Source organism: Moschus berezovskii, chromosome 26 (genome assembly GCF_049115385.1).
Source record: "Moschus berezovskii isolate FMDL1 chromosome 26, NW_MosBer_1.0, whole genome shotgun sequence".
Taxonomy (NCBI): Eukaryota; Metazoa; Chordata; class Mammalia; order Artiodactyla; family Moschidae; genus Moschus; species Moschus berezovskii.
Window position 1 is genome coordinate 45,236,638 of NC_142485.1, and position 23,145 is coordinate 45,259,782.

Consider the following 23,145-nt stretch of genomic DNA (forward strand, 5'->3'; position numbering starts at 1 on the left):
TCCAATCAGAAAATTCACACACACACACACAAATATCATCTTTTCACCATGTGATATTTATTTTAATGGCAGCCATCAGTTTACTACGTTAGTGTGAGAGTCAGTCCTTTCCTGGTTGCCCATTTGTTAGAAAGTAGACCTCTGTAGCAGAGAAGGCAATGGCAAGCCACTCCAGTACTCTTGCTTAGAAAATCCCATGGACAGAGGAGCCTGGTGGGCTACAGACCATGGGGTCACTACTAGTCGAACAAGAGTGAGTGACTTCACTTTCACTTTTCACTTTCACACATTGGAGAAGGAAATGGCAACCCACTCAAGTGTTCTTGCCTGGAGAATCCCAGGGATGGCGGAGCCTGGTGGGCTGCTGTCTATGGGGTCGCACAGAGTCGGACACGACTGAAGCGACTTAGCAGCAGTAGCAGCAGACCTCTGTAGAAACAATTCTAAACTGTCTGATCTTTGGTATTCAGTTACTGGCTGCCCAGATGTATTTCTCCAGAGTCTCTCATTCTGGGGCGGCTGAGCTGATCTTCTCTTTCGATTCTGCCTCCTTCTTGGACTCTGCCTCATATTTTGGTACATTTTTTTATGTTGATTCAGTGTCTTACGTGCACAGGAACAGAAAAATCAGTTTGGATTTCTTGTTTTCTTCACTTTCTTCGACTGAGTGGCATATGATAGGATTTTCTTTCTCAAAGTCCCTTGTAGAGGCCTTCTGACCCTCATGGTCATATTTCGTGCCTGGGAAGAAAAGAGAAGGGTATTAGTTTTGGGGAAAGAGTGTAACAACTGAGTTGGAAGGGAGATTTCATGAAAAAGGGATGTGGGCTGATGAGGGCTTTTGTGCCAGGCAAGGGCAGTGTAGAGGTCGTGGGCAGCAAAGTCAATGGAGAACGTGGAGAGGTAGATGGAGTCATCTTACCTTCACACTGTAAATAAGGCTGTAATACACATTGTAATTCATATATCTTTTCAAATTAGTGTTCATTGTCTTCTGATATATACCTCGGAGTGAAATTGCTGGGTCAATTCGTAGTTCTAGTTTTACTTTTTTGAGAAAACTTCATGATGTTTACCATAGCGACTGCACAAATTTACATTCCCACCAATTAGTACAAGTGCTTCCCTTTCTCTACATCCTTGTCAACATTTGTTATTTTCAGACTTTTTGATTTGATGATAGCCATTCTGATGAGTGAGAGGTGATATCTCCTTTGATTTTGGTTATGATTTCTCTGACAGTTAGTGATGTTCAGCATTTTTCCTTGTGCCATCTCTATATCTTCTTTGGAGAAAATCAGATCTTCCCATTTTCTTTCTTTTTTTTTTTTGTTTGTTTTTTAATATCCAGTTGAATAATCTGTTTAGATAGTTTGGATATTAACCCCTTATAGTCATATCATTTGCAAATACTTACTTCCATTCAGTAGGTGGTCTTTTCATTTTTTTAGTGTTTTCGTTTTCTGTTCAAAAGCTTTTAAGTTTAATTAGATCTCATTTTTTTCCCTTTGCTTCCTTTGCCTTAGGAGAGAGGTGAAAAAAATGTTGCTATGAATTATGTCAAAGAGAGTTCTGCCTATATATTCTTCGAGGGGTTTCATAGATTCCAGTCTTTCATTTAGGGTTTTAATTCACCTTGATTTCATGTGTTTACTCATTTTTTTGTAAGCTGAAACTCCAATACTTTGGCCACCTCATGCGATGACTTGGCTCACTGAAAAGACTGTGATGCTGGGAGGAATTGGGGGAGGAAGGAGAAGGGCACGACAGAGAATGAGATGGCTGGTTGTCATCACCGACTCGATGGACATGAGTTTGAGTGAACTCCAGGATTTAGTGTTGGACAGGGAAGACTGGCATGCTGTGATACATGGGGTTGCAAAGACTCGGACACGATTGAGCGACTGAACTGAACTGATAGCTTTCTGTATATAGTATCATGTCAACTGCCAGTAGTGAGAGTTTTACGTTTTCCTTCCAATTTGGATGACTTTTATTTATTTTCTTTGAATGACTGCTGTGTGTAGTACTTGTATTGTTTTAGAAGTGGCAAGAGTGCACATCTGTTTCTTGTTCCTGATTTAGAGGGATAGCTTTCAGCTTTTTGCCACTTAATATAATATCATCTCTGTTTGTTATAAATCACCTTTATTATGTTCAGACGACCACATGGACTATACAGTCCACGGAATTCTCTAGGCCAGAGTACTGGAGTGGGCACAGTGAGACTTCCACTTTCACTTTCATTATGTTGAGATATATTCCTTCCATATCAAGTATGGTGAGAGTTTTTGAAATGAATGAATAATGAATTTTGCCAAATGCTTTTATAGCACCTGTTTTGATGGTCATGTGATTTTTGTCCTTCTCTTTCCTAATATGCTTTACCACACTGACTAAGATATTGAACCATTCTTGTTCCCCTGGAATAAGTCCATCCTTATCATGGTATATGATGGTTTCAATCTGATGTTGAATTTTGTTCTTCCATATTTTGTTAAGAATATTCACATCTATATTCAACAGAAACATTGGCATTGAGTTTTCTTTTTTGATGGTGACTTTGTCTGGTTTTGGTGCTAGGAAAATAATAGCTTCATAAAAAAATTTGGGAGTGCACCATTTTCTCAATTTTTTGGAATAGTTTGAGAATGTTGGGTATAAACTTTTCTGTATATGTTTGTAAACAATCTGCTGTGAAGCTGTGCGGTACTGATCTACATCTTATGAAGAGAATATTACTACAAGTTCAATTTCACTACTAGTGTTTCAACTATTCAGATTATACATTCCTTCCTGATTAAGTTTTGAAAGTTTGTATGGTCCTAGAGATTTGTCAGTTTCTTCTAGGTTGTCCAATTGTTTGGCATATAACTCTTTGTAGTATCCTCTTATGATTTTTCCCTATTGCTGTGATGTCGGCTAAAATCTCGTTTGCATTTGCTTATTTGACACCTATCTTATATTTTTGATGAACCTGGCTAAAGATTTAAATATTTTGTTTATCTTTTCAACAAATATCTTTTCACTTAACTGACAGTTTTTTACTCTAGGAAAGGGGAAGTCTCAATTTTATTAATGTTCTCTCTGATCTTTATTATTGTCTTCATTCTGAGGATTTGGGGCTTTATCTATTCCTCTTATACTTCATATATATAGTAAGTGAAGTTGTTTATTTCAATTTCTCCCCGCTCCCTGAGGGAAGCATCTGTCACTATACAATTTCCCCTATAACTGCTTTTGCTAAATCCAATAGATTTTGGAAAGTAGGTGTTTTTATTAGTCTCAAAGTATTTTCTGATTCCCTTTTTGATTTATTTATTAGCTCATTGGTATTTAGTAGCATTTTGCTTTGTCTCCATATGTTTGTGTTTGTCAAATATTCCCATCATGTAATTGATTTCTTATTTTGTACCACTGGGGTCAGAAAAAGTGCTGAAGATAATTTCTGTGTTCTTAAATGTGTTGAGACTTGTTTTGTGGCCTAGCATTTGATCATCCCTGAAAAATTGTCCTGTGCACACTTGAAGGTGTATATTCTGCTATTTTGGGATAGACTATGCCAGGTGGCGTGCTGTGATTCATGGGGTCGCGGAGAGTCGGACACGACTGAGCGACTGAACTGAACTGAACTGAACTGATGCCAGGTGCCTCAGAGGTAAAGAATCTGCCTGCAACGCAGAAGATGCAGATTTGATCCCTGTGTCAGCAAGATCCCCAGGAAAAGGAAATGCAATAAACTCCAGTGTTCTTGCCTGGGAAATCCCATGAACAGAGGAGAAGGCAGGGCTACTGCCCATGGGGTTTCAAAAGTGTCAGACAACTTAGTAACTGAAGAACAACAACAAATGCTCTAGGTATCTATTAAGTTCAACTACTCTAATCTGCAATTTAAGACTAGAGTTTTCTTATTGCTTTTCTATCAGGATGCTCTGTCCATAGAGTGTTTAATGTATTTAGCAATTAATTTGCAATTCACTTTTCTTTTAATTTTCATATTAGTTTATCTACTTCATTGATCGACAGACTTTACTATGTCTTTGTGTGTACTGGTGTGAGTTTTTCCCTTCTCTGTATATTTTTACTTTTTTGCCACTTTGAGAAAAATCTTTAATATTTCCTTCTGAGTTGGTTTAGTATGGATAAGCTCTTAGTTTTTGCTTCTCTGAGAAATTCTTCTCTTCAATTCTGGATGATAATCTTGCTGGGTAGAGTATTATAGGTTGCAAGTTTTTCCCCTTTCAGCACGTTAAACATACATTTTTGACCCCTTTATCTCTCTTTTTTCCTTCTGCTGCTGCTGCTGCTGCTGCTAAGTCACTTCAGTCGTGTCCGACTCTGTGTGACCCCATAGACGGAAGCCCACCAGGCTCCCCCGTCCCTGGGATTCTCCAGGCAAGAACACTGGAGTGGGTTGCCATTTCTACCACCTCAATAAAGTGAATGTTAGCATATTTGATGTTGTCTAGAAGTCTCTTAAACTGTTCTCCTTTTTAACTTGTTTTTCGTTTTGTTTGTCCTGATGGGCGATTTCCATAGTTTTACATTCCAGATTAATTTTGCTTCTTGTGTATTGGCAACTCTCACATTGGTGAGAGGTTGGGCTAGAGATAGAGGGGCCAGAATCAGGGCCAGGTATTAGCCCGGACTTCTCCTGTGCTCCTGCCTATTGGGGCGTTAGGTTGAGTATCCAGTTGATGGTACAGAAGCCCTGAGTTTCAGGTCCATGCTGATTCCATCTCATGTAAGTGTGTGCTGTATCCCCTTCCAGCATTGGAAATTTGCCCCAAAAGAACGAAGCAAGAAGGGCTGCTCAATATTGGCTTGGGTGCATACTAGACCAGTCCCAGCACACCAGTCAGAGTTCCAGATACTCCCACTGTGCCACCTCCATAAGCATTGGTAATGGCTGCTCTCAACTTGTTCTTATGTAGGCCAGATCTGATTTGGCTCCTCTCCTGGCACCTGTACATTCTTCTCAGCAATGGAAGTCTTTGCCATAGTAGTGGGAAGCGGTGTTTTATGAAATAAGAGGGGCTGGAATAGGCATTCAGAGTGGGATAGGTCATGACTTGGCATTGTTATGGGGAAACAGCCAGCATCCTCTGTAATTTCAACATGTTTCCTCTGCCTTGCTTTGTGAGTAAGCAAACGTGTGGTTGCCTCCGCAAACTCTTCACATAGAGATAAACAGATGAATAAATGTTGACCAACCAAAACAAAAGAGGAAGAGATAGGGAATCTACCTGATAGGAATTCCGAATAATGAGAGTGAAAATGATCCAAAATCTTGAAAACAAATGGAGTTACAGATAAATGGCCTGGAGACAAGGATCGAGAAGATTCAAGAAAGGATTAAAAAGCATCTAGAAGAAATAAAAAAAGGAGTCAATACATAAGGAATAATGCAATTGACGAGATACAAACCACTCTGCAGGGAACCAGCAGTAGAATAACAGAGGCAGAATATAGGATAAGTAAGATAGTAGATAGAATGGTAGAAATAAATGAAAGAGAGAGGAAAAAAGAAAACGAATTAAAACAAATGAGGAAAATCTCAGAGAGATCTGGGACAATGGTAAACCCCCCAACATTTGAATCATATGAGTCCCAGAAGAGGAAGACAAAAAGAAAGACCGTGGGAAAATACTTGAGGAGATGATAGTTGAAAAGTTCCCTAAAATGGGGAAGGAAATAATCACCCAAGTCCAAGAAACCCAGAGAGTCCCAAACAGGAAAAACCCAAGGCAAAACACCCCAAGACACATATTAATAAAATTAACAAACATCAAATACAAAGAACAAATATTAAAAACAGCAAGGGAAAAAACAGAAAATAATACACAGGGGATTCCCACAAGTATAACAGCTAATCATTCAATAGAAACTCTTCAGGCAAGGAGGGAAGGGCAGGACATATTTGCATTGATGAAAGAAAATATTCTACATCCCAGATTACGGTACCCAGCAAGGCTCTCATTCAAATATGAAGGAGAAATCAAAAGTTTTACACACAAGCAAAAGCTGAGAGAATTCAGCAGAAGTAATTAAAATTGACTTCACAATTGGTGGCAGCATAAAAGTCTCATGATACTTTAGTCATAAAAAATATAATTTAAAGATAAGGATCCTTCCCCAGGATTCAGTTGCATGGCTTCTTATTTTCCCTTCTTAAATGCTATTTTATTTCCTTTCTTACATTTTCTTATACAAATGGTGAGTATTATTTTCTATTTTTTATATTTTGTAGATATGCTGTAGGATTAAATTTAAATGGCAAATGCATTCTAACATATTTGGGTATACTTGAACAAGTGTGACTCACTGGAAAAGACTCTGATGCTGGGAAGGATTGGGGGCGGGAGAAGAAGGGGACGACAAAGAATGAGCTGGCTGGATGGCATCACCGACTCGAAGGGCATGAGTTGCATGAACTCCGGGAGTTGGTGATGGACAGGGAGGCCTGGTGTGCTGTGATTCATGGGGTCGCAAAGAGTAGGACATGACTGAGTGACTGAACTGAACTGAACAATAGAATAATTTTCATTATTATCATGTTAGTCTAATTCCAGAACTGGAACAAGAAACGACTATTTTGAAGAAGTACCGTAAAACTTATCTAGCATGAAGTTTTAATAATATAATAGAGTTCATAATAATCATTTAATGTACATCTGAAAGCAATATTTAGAAATTATGATTACCAGGATTGGTAGATCAGTAAAAATAAAATATTATAATAACATCTAAAAATCAGATAGCTACACATCTAAGTGTTTTATTTATACGGTATCAAAAATTCAGATTCCATTTTTAAGCTCATTTACTATCAAGTATCCAAGTTTGTAAGTGGTCAACTTGGTGCTTTTCTTTTTTATTTTGTGATGATGTTTTGTTTTCATGTAGACTTAAGGATGAAGTTTAAAATTAAAGATGAATACTGTAAAAGCTATTCTTTGATGTTCAGATGTCTTATTTGAAACAATTGGGTTGTTGGCAAGACCTGCTAATGATGGAAAAATACCCCTGAGGTCAATTAGCCACAGATAAGAAACTTTCTAAACTTTGCCCACAAAGAGGCTATGTGGCAGTGTTTTTAAGGTTTATCCCAAGATACCATGTATAAATCAACAAAGACACTTATTGCAGCTGAGCTAGTTGGCATTTTTAATCTTATAACTTAATATTTCTTTCCTAGTGAACTAGAAGCTGCCTGGGGCTTGACCATGGACCTATATCAGACATGTTCATAAGTGAGATCATTTTATGAAATTATATAATCTTAGATTCTTATATTTAAATGTATGTTGCAAATCATATGATTGTTGCTCATTCAAACTTATCTAGAGGTAAACTCAAGTACAGTACTAACAATTTAGAAGTAAAAATATTTTGGGTTCTATTATAAATATATATTTAAATTCACTAGAATAATAATGTAATTGCTTTCAATAAAATAATTTAGAGTAACTATACAATTCAAATATGCATCCAAAATTTCCCCACTTAATATTACAACTTCATTTTCTATGACAATGCACAATTTTAAATGGAGCTTTGTTAAAAACTACATATTATTCAAAGAAAGTGATTATATTTTAATTATTTTGTTCTTCACTTTTGAATAACACTGTTTCTGATTTTCTCCATACTATTTCTAATTTTCCATAGCTCTTAATAATTGTGTTGAACATATTTATACATAATGATCTTTCTCTTTTATAAATATCTTACATTGGGGCTTATTCCTTGAAAAAGTACTGTGGGGACAAGGAAAAACAAGAAAAATAATTTATATTTATTCATAGTTATTATGTTTAAATATTATTTTATTATCTTTAGAAAGATGATAACGATAACCCTGTATACGAGACAGCAAAAGAAACACAGATGTATAGAACAGTCATTTGGACTCTGTGGGAGAGGGCGAGGGTGGGATGATTTGGGAGAATCGCATTGAAACATGTATATTTCAAATGTGAAACGAATCACCAGTCCAGGTTCGATGCATGATACAGGATGCTTGGGGCTGGTGTACTGGGATGACCCAGAAGGATGAAATGGGGAGAGAGGTGGGAGGGGGGGTTCAAGATGTGGAACACATGTATACCCGGGGCAGATTCATGCCAATGTATGGCTAAACCAATACAATAATGTAAAGTAATTAGCCTCCAATTAAAATAAATAAATTTAAAAATAATAATAAAAAATGAAAAAATAAAAAAAGAATTTCTAAAAATATATGTATATATTACTTTATTTACACTCTAGTCTTTTTTGATCTGTTGTGAGATCCTACCTCAGAATGGGGACTGACAATGAAGCTGCTGCACTTTGATTTCATATTTGTATAAAATTTTCATCTTAGATAATTAAAAATAAACTTCTTTATTAATTTATCTTTGAAAGAGAAAGACATATTTTGTCGAATACATTTTATCATATTTATTTCTCTTCCCTTTGGCAAATTTATATCCCCAAATCTCTCACTCTATTAGTACTGCAGTGTCCTGTAACTGGATTTCCCAGTAGCACTAGTGGTAAACTAGTCTACCTGTCTGTTAGTCTAGAAGACACAAGAGACAATTGGTTCAATTCCTGGGTTGGGAAGATCACCTGGAGGAGGGCATGGCAATCCACTCCAGTATTCTTGCCTGGAGAATCCCAAGGATAGAAGAGCATGGCAGGCTACAGTCCATGGGGTCTCAAAGTGTCAGACATGACTGAAGCAGCTTAGCACACACTCATCCTGTAACTAGGAGTAAAGGATAATGGATGCCATAGAAAGATGGGAGAAAGCATGAGAAGGAGTAGGAAGTTCATTCATATCACAAATGGATGTGCTGCTGCTGTTTGGTAATAAAATTTCAGGAATTAATAACACTTGATAATGAAAATTTTATGAAAATTTGTGAACAACATACACTAATATACATAGTAAAGTGAAAGTGAAGTCGCTCGGTCGTGCCCAACTCTGCAACCCCATGGACAGTAGCCTGCACCAGGCTCCTCCGTCCATGGGATTTTCTAGGCAAGAGTACTGTAGTGGGTTGCCATTTCCTTCTCCAGGGAATCTTTCCAACCCAGGGATCAAACCCAGGTCTCCCACATTGTAGAAAGATGCTTTACCGTCTGAGCCACAAGGGAAGTCCAATATATATAGAAAGTGTCCAATAAATATTTGTCAAATGAATGAACTTGAAGTAGAAACTAGTAAGTAATGGATTTTACACTATAAAGAAAGCTGAGCACTGAAGAATTGAATCTTTTGAACTATGCTGTTGGAGAAGACTCTTGAGAGTTCCTTGGACTGCAAGGAGATCCAACCAATCCATCCTAAAGGAAATCAGTCCTGGATATTCATTGGAAGGATTGTTGTTGAAGCTGAAACACCAATACTCTGGCCACCTGCTGAGAGGAGCTGACTCATTTGAAAAGACCCTGATGCTGGGAAAGATTGAAGGCAGGACGAGAAGGGGACTACAGAAGATGAGATGGTTGGATCGCATCACCTATGCGATGGACATGAGTTTGAGGAAACTCTGGGAGTTGGTGATGAACAGGAAGGCCTGGCATGCTGCAGTCCATGGGGTCGCAAAGAGTCAGACACCACTGAATTAACAAAATGCTATTTGTTGTCTATATATATATATAGATATTTAGTGCATTTGACTAAATTTTCTAGCCAACTATTTCTGTTCTTCTCATTAATTTTTTTCTTATTTTTAGAACTTTGAAAAATAAAAATTTTCTTTACTTTATAGATCCTTGTGTATTGAACACCTATGCAAGAATATTTTTTATCAAGTCTACTGAAACTGTAAATTCACAGAATATGACTTTGTTAAATTGTATGTAGAACAGGAAATGGTAGCCCATTCCATTATTCTTGCTTGGAAAATTCCATGGATGGAGGAGCCTGGTGGGCTACAGTCTATAGGATTGTAGAGTTGGACACGACTGAGTGTGCATGAGCGTGCAAGCACACACACACACACGGAACATAATATTGAAGGATATAAATTATCAATTTGCAAACTAATTATCTTGAAAGTAAAATGACTCATAAAATGAACTTTCCAAGAGACAATTAAATATTTCCATACTTACTCTAGATAGTGTGTCAGTTCAATTCAGTTTAGTTTCTCAGTCGTGTCTGACTCTTTGTGACCCCCATGGGCTGCAACACACCAGGCTTCCCTGTCCATCACTGATTCCCAGAGTTTACACAAACTCATGTCCATTGAGTTGCTGATGCAATCCAACCATCTCATCCTCTGTTGTCCCCTTCTTCTCCCATCTTCAGTCTTTCCCAGCATCAGGGTCTTTTCAAATGAGTCAGTTCTTTGTATCAGGTGGCCAGAGTATTGGAGCTTCAACTTCAGCATCAGTCCTTCCAATGAATATCCAGGACTGATTTCCTTTAGGATGGACTGGTTGGATCTCCTTGCAGTCCAAGGGATTATCAAGACTCTTCTCCAACACCACAGTTCAAAAGCATCAATTCATCAGTGCTCAGCTTTCTTTATAATCCAACTCTCACATCCATACATGATCACTAGAAAAACCACAGCTTTGACTAGACATACTTTTGTTGTCAAAGTAATGTCTCTGCCTTTTAGTATGCTATCTAGGTTGGTAATAACTTTCCTTCCAAGGAGTAAGCATCTTTTAATTTCATGGCTGCTGTCACCATCTGCAGTGATTTTGGAGCCCCCCCAAAATAAATTCTGTCACTGTTTCCCCAACTATTTGCCATGAAGTGTTGGGACCAGATACCATAATCTTACTTTTCTGAATGTTGAGTTTTAAACCAACTTTTTCACTCAGAAACTATCAAACTGGAATGCACCTTCCTTTCAAATGTCTATTTAATTTTCTCATAAAGTAGAGAGATTATAGATGAACAGACCCAAAGGAAGAGAACACTTGAATTTCATCTGAGATCATGATTTGGAGAAGGAGGCATATGCTGATCCTTGGAAGATGGCAAATCAGTGTCAAACGCTCATCACTTAATAGGTTTCAGACACTGTAGATATGATGCCATCCACTATGGTAGGGACAATGATGAAACACACCTCAATAGCTAATGTGTTTTGGTAGGTACCAGTGAGTTTTTGTGTCCAAGGACTTATGTACACTTCCCTAAACTCCCTGTTTATGACAGACAATTGTTGATCATGGTTTTTCTTTCCACAGATGTGATATTTCAAATCTAAATTTTCATGCAAGAGGAAACAATTCTTACTTGTGTGTTGCACTTCTCAGCTTATAAGACACATCTGAAAATTACACTCGGTAGCCTCACAGACACAGAATTCATGGAAATTTGGAGCACTTAGATGACTGTACAGTCACATAGAGTTGAAACCACTAGGAGAATCCAGATCTCATGGAGACAACCCAGTACTTTATCAGTAAATTATAACCTCAGATGTTGTCTTAGAAATGTTTTACAGGTGACAAGCTCTGAGTGCTTGAAGAAATGGAAAGCAGCATGGAAAGATATAAGAAAGACTTGAAAGGAGAACTGGGGCAAATTACCAAGGATATGCTCCACAGTCACCATGACTGCACTCTTTTTATCCTGAGACAGTGAGATCACAATGTTTTCATGACTAACAAGTATCATTCTTTATTCTCTGTAGGTAATAAGGGCTCAGGAAGGTATTACTTGCTGAATGGATGTCCTCAGGCCTCCCAACAAAGTGACTGAATTTGTTCTCTTGGGACTCACACAGAATCCACACCTGCAGAAAATACTCTTCATTGTCTTTTTGTTAATCTTTCTGTTTACTGTGTTGGCCAACCTGCTCATTGTCCTCACCATCTCCCTCAGCCCCACACTTTCTGCTCCTATGTACTTCTTTCTCACTCACTTGGCCTTATTAGACTCTTCCTTCACCTCTGTGAGCACACCCCAAATGATAATTGATCTGTTGCACCAGAGGAGAACCATCTCCTGGGGTGGCTGCCAAACTCAGCTCTTCTTGGAGCACTTCATAGGAGGATCAGAGGTGATCGTCCTCACTGCCATGGCCTGTGACAGCCGCTTGGCCATCTGCAAGCCTCTACACCACACGCCCATCACGTGACAGGGGCTCTGCCAGCTCCCGGTGGTGGCCTGGGCTGGGGTCATCCTTCACGCCGCCGTGCAGATTCTCTTTATGGTTGACGTGACTTTCTGTGGTCCCAATGTCATTGACCACTTTGTGGGATTTCTTCTCACTGTTGAAACTTGCCTTCAGTGACACCTATAGGCTGGGAATAGTGGTAGCAGCCAACAGTGGTGGCATGTGTTTGCTTCTTTTTGTCATCCTCAGTTCAGTTCAGTTCCTCAGTCATGTCTGACTTTTTGTGACCCCATTAATCACAGCACGCCAGGCCTCCCTGTCCATCATCAACTCCCGGAGTTCACTCAGACTCTTGTCCATCGAGTTGGTGATGCCATCCAGCCATCTCACTCTCTGTCATCCCCTTCTCCTCCCGCCCTCAATCCCTTCCAGCATCATAGTCTTTTCCAGTGAGTCAACTCTTTGCATGAGGTGGCCAAAGTATTGGAGTTTCAGCTTTAGCATCCTAGTCACCTCCTACATAGCTATCTTGAGCTCCTTGAAATCCCATGGCTTTGAAGGATGGCAAAAACCCTCTCTACATGTGGCTCCCACTTTATAGTAGTGGTGCTCTTTTTTTGTCCTTGTGTATTCACCTACACACATCCTGTGACCATTTAGCCTGTGGACAAGTGGGTGACTATGTTCTTTGCAGTCCTCTATCCCACGTTAAATCCTATCATCTACACAGTGAGAAACACAGAAGTGAAAAAAGCTATAAGAAATCTGTTGATGAAGACAGTCACTTAGGATATTCATGATGTCAAGAAAGTGATTATTTATATACATAGGAAGGATTACATCTGTTTTACATTGTAAAAAAAAGTTAATAAATTTTACAGATCATTGATGAAAGAGAAAGGCTTATAAAATAATATTTGTTGAATATTTACTAACAGATTGGTATTTATTTAGCATTTTGATAACTTTTAAACTGCCCTGTCAAGGCTTCAATATTCACATGCATAGTTTCAGAATACTTAACTGAAAGAACAACAATAAACTCCTAGTTTGATAATTGTATAGTATATTAGTCTCCAGTGTTTTATTGATGTTTTTCCAAATTCTCACATATGTTACATGTATAAAATTTATTTTTCCATAGGATGTTCATGTTAGAATCCCTGTTTTTTCTTCCGTTCCGTTCCGTCGCTCAGTCGTGTCCAACTCTATGCGACCCCGTGGACTGTAGCCTACCAGGTTTCTCCATCCATGGGATTCTCCAGGCAAGAATACTGGAGTGGGTTACCATTTTCTTCTCCAGGGGATCTTCCCGACCCAGGGATCGAACCCGGGTCTCTCGCATTGGAGGCAGACGCTTTAACCTCTGAGCCACCAGGGAAGCCTGTTTTTTTCTTAGGCTTTCATAAATCCACTAAAAGAAAATTTTTGATAAATACATGGGAAAGGGAGAGATGGTGAGTGAAAAACTCAATGCTAATTTTTTTCTGTTAATTTATGAAATTCAACAAGAGAAACACCCACAAAAGGAGGAAATAATAATTTACAACCTAATTATTTTATTAGCACAAAATCTAAGCTAAAATTTTGAAATTACTCTTCATTTACTCTTAAATATCTTTAAATATCACAGTTTTTCTTGAATCTGAAGGAAATATTTTCTTTTTCTGTATCAGTTCTTGAGCTATTTGAAACTGGGATGGGGGGTTCAGTTCAGTAGAGTCGCTCATTCACATCAGACTCTTTGCGACCCCAAGGACTGAAGCACACCAGGCCTCACTGTCCATCACCAACTCCCAGAGTTTTCCCAGACTATGTTCATTGAATCAGTGATGCCATCCAACCATCCTATCCTCTGTCGTCCCCTTCTCCTCGCGCCTTCAATCTTTGCCAGCATTAAGGTCTTTGCAAATGAGTCAGCTTTTTGCATCAGGTGGCCAAAATACTGGAGTTTCAGCTTCAACATCAGTCTTTCCAATGAATATTCAGGGCTGATTTCCTTTAAGATGGACTGGTTGGATCTCCTTGCAGCCCAAGGGACTCTCAAGAGTCTTCTCCAACACCACAGTTCAAAATATTCAATTCTTCGACATTCAACTTTCTTTATAGTCCAACTCTCACATCCATACATGACTACTGAAAAATCCAGTCTTGACTAGGTGCACCTTTGTCAGCAAAGTAACATCTCTGCTTTTTAATATGCTGTCTATGTTGGTCATATCTTTTCTCCCAAGGAGTAAGAGTCTTTTTATTTCATGGCTGCAGTCACTATCTGTAGTGATTTTAGAGCCCCCTAAAAAGTAAAGTCTGCCATTGTTTTCACTGTTGCTCCCTCTATTTGCCATGAAGTGATGGGACCAGATGCCATGATCTTAGTTTCCTGAATGTTGAGTTTTAAGCCAACTTTTTAACTTTCCTCTTTCACTTTCATCAAGGGGCTCTTTAGTTCTTCATCACTTTCTGCCATAAGGGTGGTGTCATCTGCATATCTGAGGTTATTGACATTTCTCCCAGCAATCTTGTTTACAGCTTGTGCTTCATCAAACCCAGCATTTCTCATGACATACTCGGTATATAAGTTAAATAAGCTGGGTGACAATATAAAACCTTAATGTACTCCTTTTCCTATTCGGAACCAGTCTGTTGTTCGTTGACCAGTTCTAACCATTGCTTCCTGACCTGCTTACAGATTTCTCAAAAGGCAGTTCAGGTGGTCTGGTATTCCCATCTCTTTCAGAATTTTCCACAATTTATTGTGATCCATACAGTCAAAAGCTTTGGCATAGTCAATAAAGGAGAAATAGATGTTTTTCTCGAACTCTCTTGCTCTTTTGATAATCCAGCAGATGTTGGAAATTTGATCTCTTGTTTCTCTGCCTTGTTGAAAACCAGCTTGAACATCTGGAAGTTCATGATTCACATATTGCTGAAGCCTGGCTTGGAGAATTTTGAGCATTACTTGCTAGCGTGTGAGATGAGTGCAACTGTGCAATAGTCTGAACATCCTTTGGCATTGCCTTTCTTAGGGATTGGAATGAAATCTGACCTTTTCCAGTCCTGTGGCCACTGATGAGCTTACCAAATTTGCTGGCATATTGAGTGCAGCACTTTCACAGCATCATCTTTCAGGATTTGAAATAGCTCAACTGGAATTCCATAACTTCCTCTAGCTTTGTTTGCAGTGATGTTTCCTAAGGCCCACTTGACTTCACATTCCAGGATGTCTGGCTCTAGGTGAGTTTTTTCACCATTATGATTGTCTGGGTCTTTGAAGATTTTTTTTGGGGGGGTAAACACCTTTTGTTAAATTTCAGCAAAAGGTATATGTTTATGTTCTAAAGCTATTGCTCTCTAGGTCTGATAAATGTATTTACATCACATGATCATTTTATTATCCCTCAGACACCAGTTGATTCATCTACATCCTAAAGCTGGTAGTTTCGTTATTATTATCTCCATTTTCCAGAGAACAAATTGAAGCCAAGAGAGGTTCTCTTTCTTCACATCACATGTGTTTCCCTCATTAATGTGTCAGGAAATATTACACTGGAATCCAGCTTCCTTTCAAAAGTTTCAGCGATGAATTTCCAATTCAGGTCTTTCAAACTCAGTCTTATGTTCTTTAAAATGAAACATTGCTGTCTGTGGTATGTTTGAGTCTACAGATGAGGCAAATATCTGCAGTCTTAATGATTTGCTTTGTTTCTCAGTCATGTCTGACTTTTTCTGACCCCGTGAACTGTCCATGGATTTCTCCAGACCAGAATACTGGAATGGGTAGCCTTTCCCATCTCCAGGGGGTCTTCCCAACTCAGGAATCAAACCCAGGTCTCCTGCATTGCAGGCAGATTTTTTACCAGCTGAGCCAGAGGGGAAGCCCAAGAATATTGGGGTGGGTAGCCTATCCCTTCTCCAGGGGATCTTCCTGATCCAGAAATTGAACGGAGGTCTCCTGCATTGCAGGCAGATTCTCTACCAACTGAACTATAAGGAAAGCCTATGTCCTTCAAGAAGATAGGTTAAATCTGTCGCAGCCTATTCTCACATGTAGCAACATATTTCAACATTACAATTTTTTTTCTCTTTTTTTTTTCCCACTTTGGCATAGTGAGTTATGCCAACTCACTTTTACAAAAGGTCAATGTTAGTATGGTAACAGATTTGTTTTTTTCTCAGAAAAGCAAAAATCTTCTATTTCTTTCAGTTAGTGAAGTCGAGTACTAGTGTTGATATTCAGTGACCCAAAGGACTGTAGCCTGCCAGGCTCCTCTGTTCCTGGGATTCACCAGGGAAGAATACTGGACTGGTTTGCCTAGCCCTCCTCCAGGGGATCTTCTAAACCCAGGGATCTAAGCGGTCCACCTGGGAAGCCCGTTAAGCTGTTAAAATGTTCTTCTTTCTGGCTTACTTCACTCTGTATAATCGGCTCCAATTTCATCCACCTCATTAAAACTGATTCAAATGCATTCTTTTTGATGGCTGAAAAATACTCCATTGTGTATATGTACCAAAGCTTTCAAGTTTACAATTGATAATGATAATTAAGCATTTCAAGAGTCTAGACTTAAATAATATGTGATTCATTTTGTCTTGTGACTATTAGAGATTAGCTGAGCATAATCCTGGGATAAGAATGGGGAAACTCTTGAATAAATATTGCTTCTACTTTAAGACTAAAGGGAGGATCTGAAGAGGAAACCTAAGACCAATAGGGCTATTTGAAGGGCTTGCTGGAGGGGTGAGAAGTTTAATGAGGTGTATATTATAAACTGTCAACAGAAAACTTAGAAGGTTTCAGAGCTGAAGATGGAAATATAAGGCTATCTGGCATTCTCAATTGGAGACTTGCTGGCTTGTGAGAAAGTTTAAGGTATATGTCCCTTCATACTCATTATCAAGAATATCTCTTGAAGACTAACAGCGACCTAATTATTTCCAATTAAAAAAATAAATAAAACATATAAGCATGCAAGTATGTTTCCTTAAAATTAATGAGACAAATATGTGGATCATTGTATACGGATACATTATTTTAATCTGGACTTTTAGTGAAATTATTAGGCATTAAATGAGGAAAGTGAGTTCTCTATTGTTGAAGGCCAACTAGAAGGCTTTTCTCTCCCTTCCCCTTCTTGTTTTCCTGATGAAACCAATCAAATATAGTGAAACTATCTATCTATATACAGTCTAGTGAAAAGGTTTGAGTTAGAGTTTGAAACTTTCATACCAACATGCTAGAATAGAAAAGTGAACATTTAAGTGAATATATATATCTTTTTAATAACCGGTAACTGAAGAAGACTCTCCCTCTGCAAAGTGGTAACACTGAAGTACTTGCTGTATTGAACCTGAATTCATGGCTGAGCTTATAAAATTTGAATTAATTAGCAATAACAATTTTAATTTATATTTAAACATAAATTGACAGCTAATTTAAGGTTTACCTTAATAATAAGACTTTTAGTAAAATTAATAAACCATATACATGAAGACTAACACCATTTACATAAGAGATGCATGTTTGATCACTAGGTCAGGAATATCTCCTGGAGAAAGGAATGGCAACACATTCCAATATTCTTGCCTGGGAAATTCCATGGACATAGGAGGCTGGTGGGCTATAGTCCATGGGTTTACAAAGAGTTGGACATGACTGAACAACTAACATAACTTTAAGGCATACATTTTCATAGGTTCTTTATATAATTAAGCAACAAGTGTAATTAAGGAGGATTTTACTGCATTTAATAGAAAAATATATGACTCAGTGAAGGTAAGCCACACGTTAAGACTTTTAGACTTTGTTTCCTTCCTCTCTTCTCACCTGACAACAGTAGTCCTTCTTGCCATGACGTGAAAATATCAAAACACAGATATGATCATTTGCTGCATTGTGGATACTGCCACTGAGACTTTTTCCCTTTTGGTGGGGCAGAGACACTGTCCTCTCTCAGCTCTCCTTTGGCCTTCATTCCTCAGGCGACTTGCACTTTCTTGATTCCACTTTTGTTAGAGAGAAGCCACCTGATGGTCTCATCTTTGAAGATATGATACCCTTCATGGGCATCATGAAAAGTGAAATATAGTCGGCTCAAGACATGAAATTCAAATGGTTGAATTTCAAAGAAAGTGGCACTTTGGTGAAAGATATTTGGAGGAAAAAATAAAACTTGATACTGAGTTTGGGCATGAGGGTGGCACCCTGAGGAGCTAAACAGGTGTTATTTCTATAGGGCTTTTGCCATTGTTATCCCACAATGCTAACATTTATTACTGGATAAATGGCTTCATGGTCAATTAAGCTTAGGAAAATTAGAAATTGAATTCATTCAAAAAATATTGTTCAGTGCCTACAGTGGGGGGAAAAAAGCTGTAGGATTTAGGTATACGACATTGAATAATACATATAGGGTTGTATTTGTGAGGAACTAATTCCAGTGGTGAATAAGTAAATAATAAGCAAGTAAAGAAATGAAACTGTGAAGAAAGCTGATCACCGAAGAATTGATGCTTTTGAACTGTGGTGTTGGAGAAGACTCTTGAGAGTCCCTTGTACCGCAAGGAGATCCAACCAGTCCATTCTAAGGGAGATCGATCCTGGGTGTTCATTGGAAAGACTGATGCTAAAGCTGAAACTGCAGTACTTTGGCCACCTCATGCGACGAGTTGACTCACTGGAAAAGACTGATGCTGGGAAAGGTTGGGGGCGGGAGGAGAAGGGGACGACCGAGAATGAGATGGCTGGATGGCATCACCGACTCTGTGGACATGAGTTTGAGTGAACTCCGGGAGTTGGTGATGGATAGGGAGGCCTGGCGTGCTGTGATTCATGGGGTCGTGGAGAGTCAGACACGACTGAGCGACTGAACTGAACTTAACTGAACTGAAAGAAATGAAAAATAAAATTTTGTTAGTAATGGGTAATATGAAGAAAGTTTTATGAGAGGGTGATGTAGCAGATAAAAAAATTGCATATAGATTTGTGCAGTTGTTTGAAGCACAGCTAAAATTTCAGTTTATTCAGAGCTTAAATAACCATACTATCCTCCTTCCATTAAAAAAAAATAAGCAAGTTATTTAAAAATATGCATTTGAAATGAGGGCCCTATCTTTCCCAAGGAAGTAAAAATCGTTTCTTAGGGGATGAACATTTTTTACTGTTTTTATACATAATGCACAGACTTACATATATCACATAAAAAGATAGCAAATTTGTGGCATTCCTATTTCAGAAGATAAAGTGATTAAGGAAATGAAACATCCAACAAAATAACTTTTGGGGGGGTAATAGTGAAAAAGAAAATTGTACAAAGCTGCCCTGTGCCGCATGCTGTTCTTAGTCACTCAGTCGTGTCCAACTCTTTGCAATCCCATGGACTGTCACCTGCCAGGATCCTCTGTCCATGTGGATTCTCCAGGCAGGTATACTGGAGTGGGTTGCCATGCCCTTCTCCAGGGGATCTTCCTAACACAGGGATAGAACATGGGTCTCCTGAATTGCAGGTAGATTCTTTACCATATGAGCCATATGGGAAGTCCAAGTTACCCTAACTCATGTCTACATTGTTAGATGAGAGCATGGAGTAACTTTAGAATGTTAGGAAAATTAATCCAAGCAGAGGTTGGCCCATCACCTGACCTTCAGTAAAACTGAGAGACTCTTGCTTCTCTGGAGACTTCTGAGAGTGTGGTCAACCATATTTATTGGACCAGTTATAGTCTGTGAGGTGTGTTGCAAATGTAGGATACTGATTTTTTTTTTAATTATTAATAGTAGAAAAAGAATAATGGCCCTAACCCCAAATATTTTTAAATTTTAAACATGCTATTTGAGAATACCAATTTTTAAGGAGTGTGAAAGAATTTAGACTTTCTTTTTTCTTGCTGAGGAATATTTGTAAATGCTTTATTGTGGCAGTTAGATGTGATAGCATTTTAATGACAGTCTTAAAAGATACAGAGAACTCCAGATCAGGTGATGGAAAAATTCAGCCCTGGGGCTAGCAAGGTGATCAAGAATAAGTCCTACTGACTTTTCTTCATGTCTGTTACCAGGGAGATGAATCATTGTGCAGTTATTCTTCTACTGAAGAAGAGAACTTAGTTAATCTAAGTTCTATAGTTATCAGCCACCATAATCTGGTTGTGTGTTTTTGGAGCATCAGTTTGGCCTAGCTCCAGTGAGGCTCCACTCCTGGGAAATGTGGGCCATTGCAAGGGTGGATGGTAATTCATTGGTATGGTGATTAGCGCCTCAGTCAGTGGAGACAGAGCCTCAAAGCAGTGCGGTTGAATTGATGCAAGTCTACACTTTTTGAAATCCTGTGTCATTTGAAAATAACACTTTGTTCTCTTTAATCTGAGTCTATTACCCAAAGGAAAATGTCTTAGTAGTGATGTTTTTTTCTAATATATGTATTGGAAACTGTTTACAAATTAAACTCAAATATAGCTAAATGGCAGGCAGTTCCATGAATGATTTTGCAAAGTGTTTATATCTGGCTGCCTTTTTAGAAAGCTTTCATATTTAAATTCTGCTCCTATCCACAGAGGTTGTTTCCTAGATAAATCCTTAGACATTCAGATATGTTTTAAATGTGTTTTTCAAAATCACTAGAAACTCTGGTCCTATCAAAATTACCTCCCATTGACTGATTGGATGATTTGCTTCCAGTGTGATCCTGATTTACTTCATTCCACACTTGAATTTTCTAAGTTGCAACTATAATGCATCATGATTTCTAGACCTTTGTAGAGAAAACTTCATGTAAGTATATCCTGGATGGAGCCAGACTTTTGATTACTCTGACATGATCTTAGAAAATTACTCACACACTCTCTGCCTTCTAGTTACAGAGATCATCATGTAATTAGACAGATGACAAGAAATTGAGTTTTGGAGATGATTTTAACAACTTTTTTGAGTATTAAACATGGTCTTATTAATTTGAATTAGTTTTGAGGTCACTGAAATTACTGAATCATATACATACACAATTTTATTTAAGATGTCAGTTGCTAACCTGTTTTGTCTGTATTAAAAAAAAAAAAAAAAACAACAAAAAACTTAGCCTAAGGTTGAAAAGTCTTGAGTTATCAACAATTTTTAGCTTAATTTACTTTAAACTCTGTGGGCAAATTACCAGAACTTAAGTGTCTGCCCTTTTGATCTCTATCCACTTCATGAAATTAGCAAATAAATTGTGTGTTTACATGTCAGTGGCTTGTCTTAGAAAAGGGAGGAATGGGAGTAGCTGGTACATATAGGATAATTTTAGACAGATTGCATTTCCCTTCTTTCAAGCAAATTCTGTGTGTATATGTATTGTATAAGCAATATATAGGTGCATATACATAGATATATTTCTTTGTTCCTCTTGTACTAACTGCCTTTCTTTTTCTATTAGTCACCTTTGACAAAGACCTTATTTAGTATGTGTTTCTTTCTGTTTTGATAAATTATTGATTCTAGTTTTTTAAATACATATATTAAATTTATAGATATATAAATAAGACATATTTAATTTGTATATAACAAATTAATACAAATTTGTATTTAACATTAAAACACAGACATTTATTTCTGAGGAGCTCTGCCTATAAGGGTGATGTCTGCATTGGTCCTGAGGGTGAAGCAAACAGTTGTTCAGGGTTGAAGACCCCTGCTTCTAAAGTCATTTCAAGAAAGCATTAGTTTTTGTATCTACAATGATATTTTAATTTCTATCCAAGTTAAGCTGCTGCATATAATTACATGTCTATTCCTCTTTCAAGGAAAGCAAGTGAAGGAAGGAAGACTTAGGGACAGAAATAATCCTTTTAAAGTCCTTCATTAGAGACAGTCCGTTGATGATGCCTGTGCTAGGCATGAGTCTTCTAAGAAACAGAGGACATTGTTGCTCCTTAAAAATGATGACCCAGAGGCTCTCCCTAAATGCCTTGCTATCACTTTCTGTTATCCAAGATTTTATTGAATAAATCATTAAGCTCCATGAGAAACTCAGACACAAGAAACACATATCAACTTAGAGTTGGCTTCTTGGATTCATATCCAGGCTTTGTTTATTACTGACTTTATCTGTTTAGTTCAGTTCAGTCTCTCAGTCGTGTCCGACTCTCCTTGACCCCATGAATCACAGCAAGCCAGGCCTTCCTGTCCATCACCAACTCCCGGAGTTCACTCAAACTCATGTCCACAGAGTAGGTGATGCCATCCAGCCATCTCATTCTCTGTCGTCCCCTTCTCCTCCCGCCCCCAACATTTCCCAGCATCAGAGTCTTTTCCAGTGAGTCAACTCGTCTCATGAGGTGGTATACCCTTAAGCAAATTAATCATTTGGCTTTATCTCAGTCATACAACGTGTCTCATCATAGATGTGAGGACTAAGTGAGAGAACATATATTAAGTAATAGCAAAATACCTGATATACAGAATATACTAAATAATTTATTATTAGTTTGATTTAGATATGCATATAGATGATGACTCAGTGGTAAAGAATCTGCCTGTAATGCAGGAGCCGCAGGAGACAGCTTCTGTCACTACATCAGGAAGATCCCCTGGAGGAGGGCATGGCAACCCACTCCAGTATTGTTGCCTGGAGAATCCCATGGACAGAGGAGCTGGCAGGCTACAGTCCATGGGGTCACAAAGAGTTCGACATAACTGAAGTGACTTAGCATGCATAGATCATATATCTCTATATAGATATTATATCGTTTTAATTTGGGCTTCCCTGGTGGCTCAAGGGTAGAGTCTGCTTGATAATGCAGGAGACATGGTTTCGATCTCTGTGTTGGGAAGATACCTTGCAGGAGGAAATGGCAACCCACTACAATATTTTTGCCTGGCAAATTCTATGGACAGAGGAACCTGGCGGGCTACAGTCCTGGGGTCGCAAAAGAGTTGAACATGACTGAATGAATGAGTTCACAGGCACACACCACAGCTTTAACTCTGGAGACTAATATTTGCTGTTTGTATCACCAATGAGATTCTAAGATTGAATGATTAACCAAATTCAAATTAAAATGAGATGATTTTCTGCATCATTATTTTTAATATATT

The 23,145-nt window shown here is 38.2% G+C and overlaps 2 pseudogenes; one reads left to right on the forward strand and one right to left on the reverse strand.

Annotated features, from left to right (window-relative positions):
* Positions 1-23,145, reverse strand: part of LOC129557401 (frizzled-3-like) — a 929,688-nt pseudogene that overhangs the window by 489,241 nt on the left and 417,302 nt on the right.
* On the forward strand, positions 11,685-12,866 carry LOC148773788 (olfactory receptor 4C12-like; annotated as a pseudogene).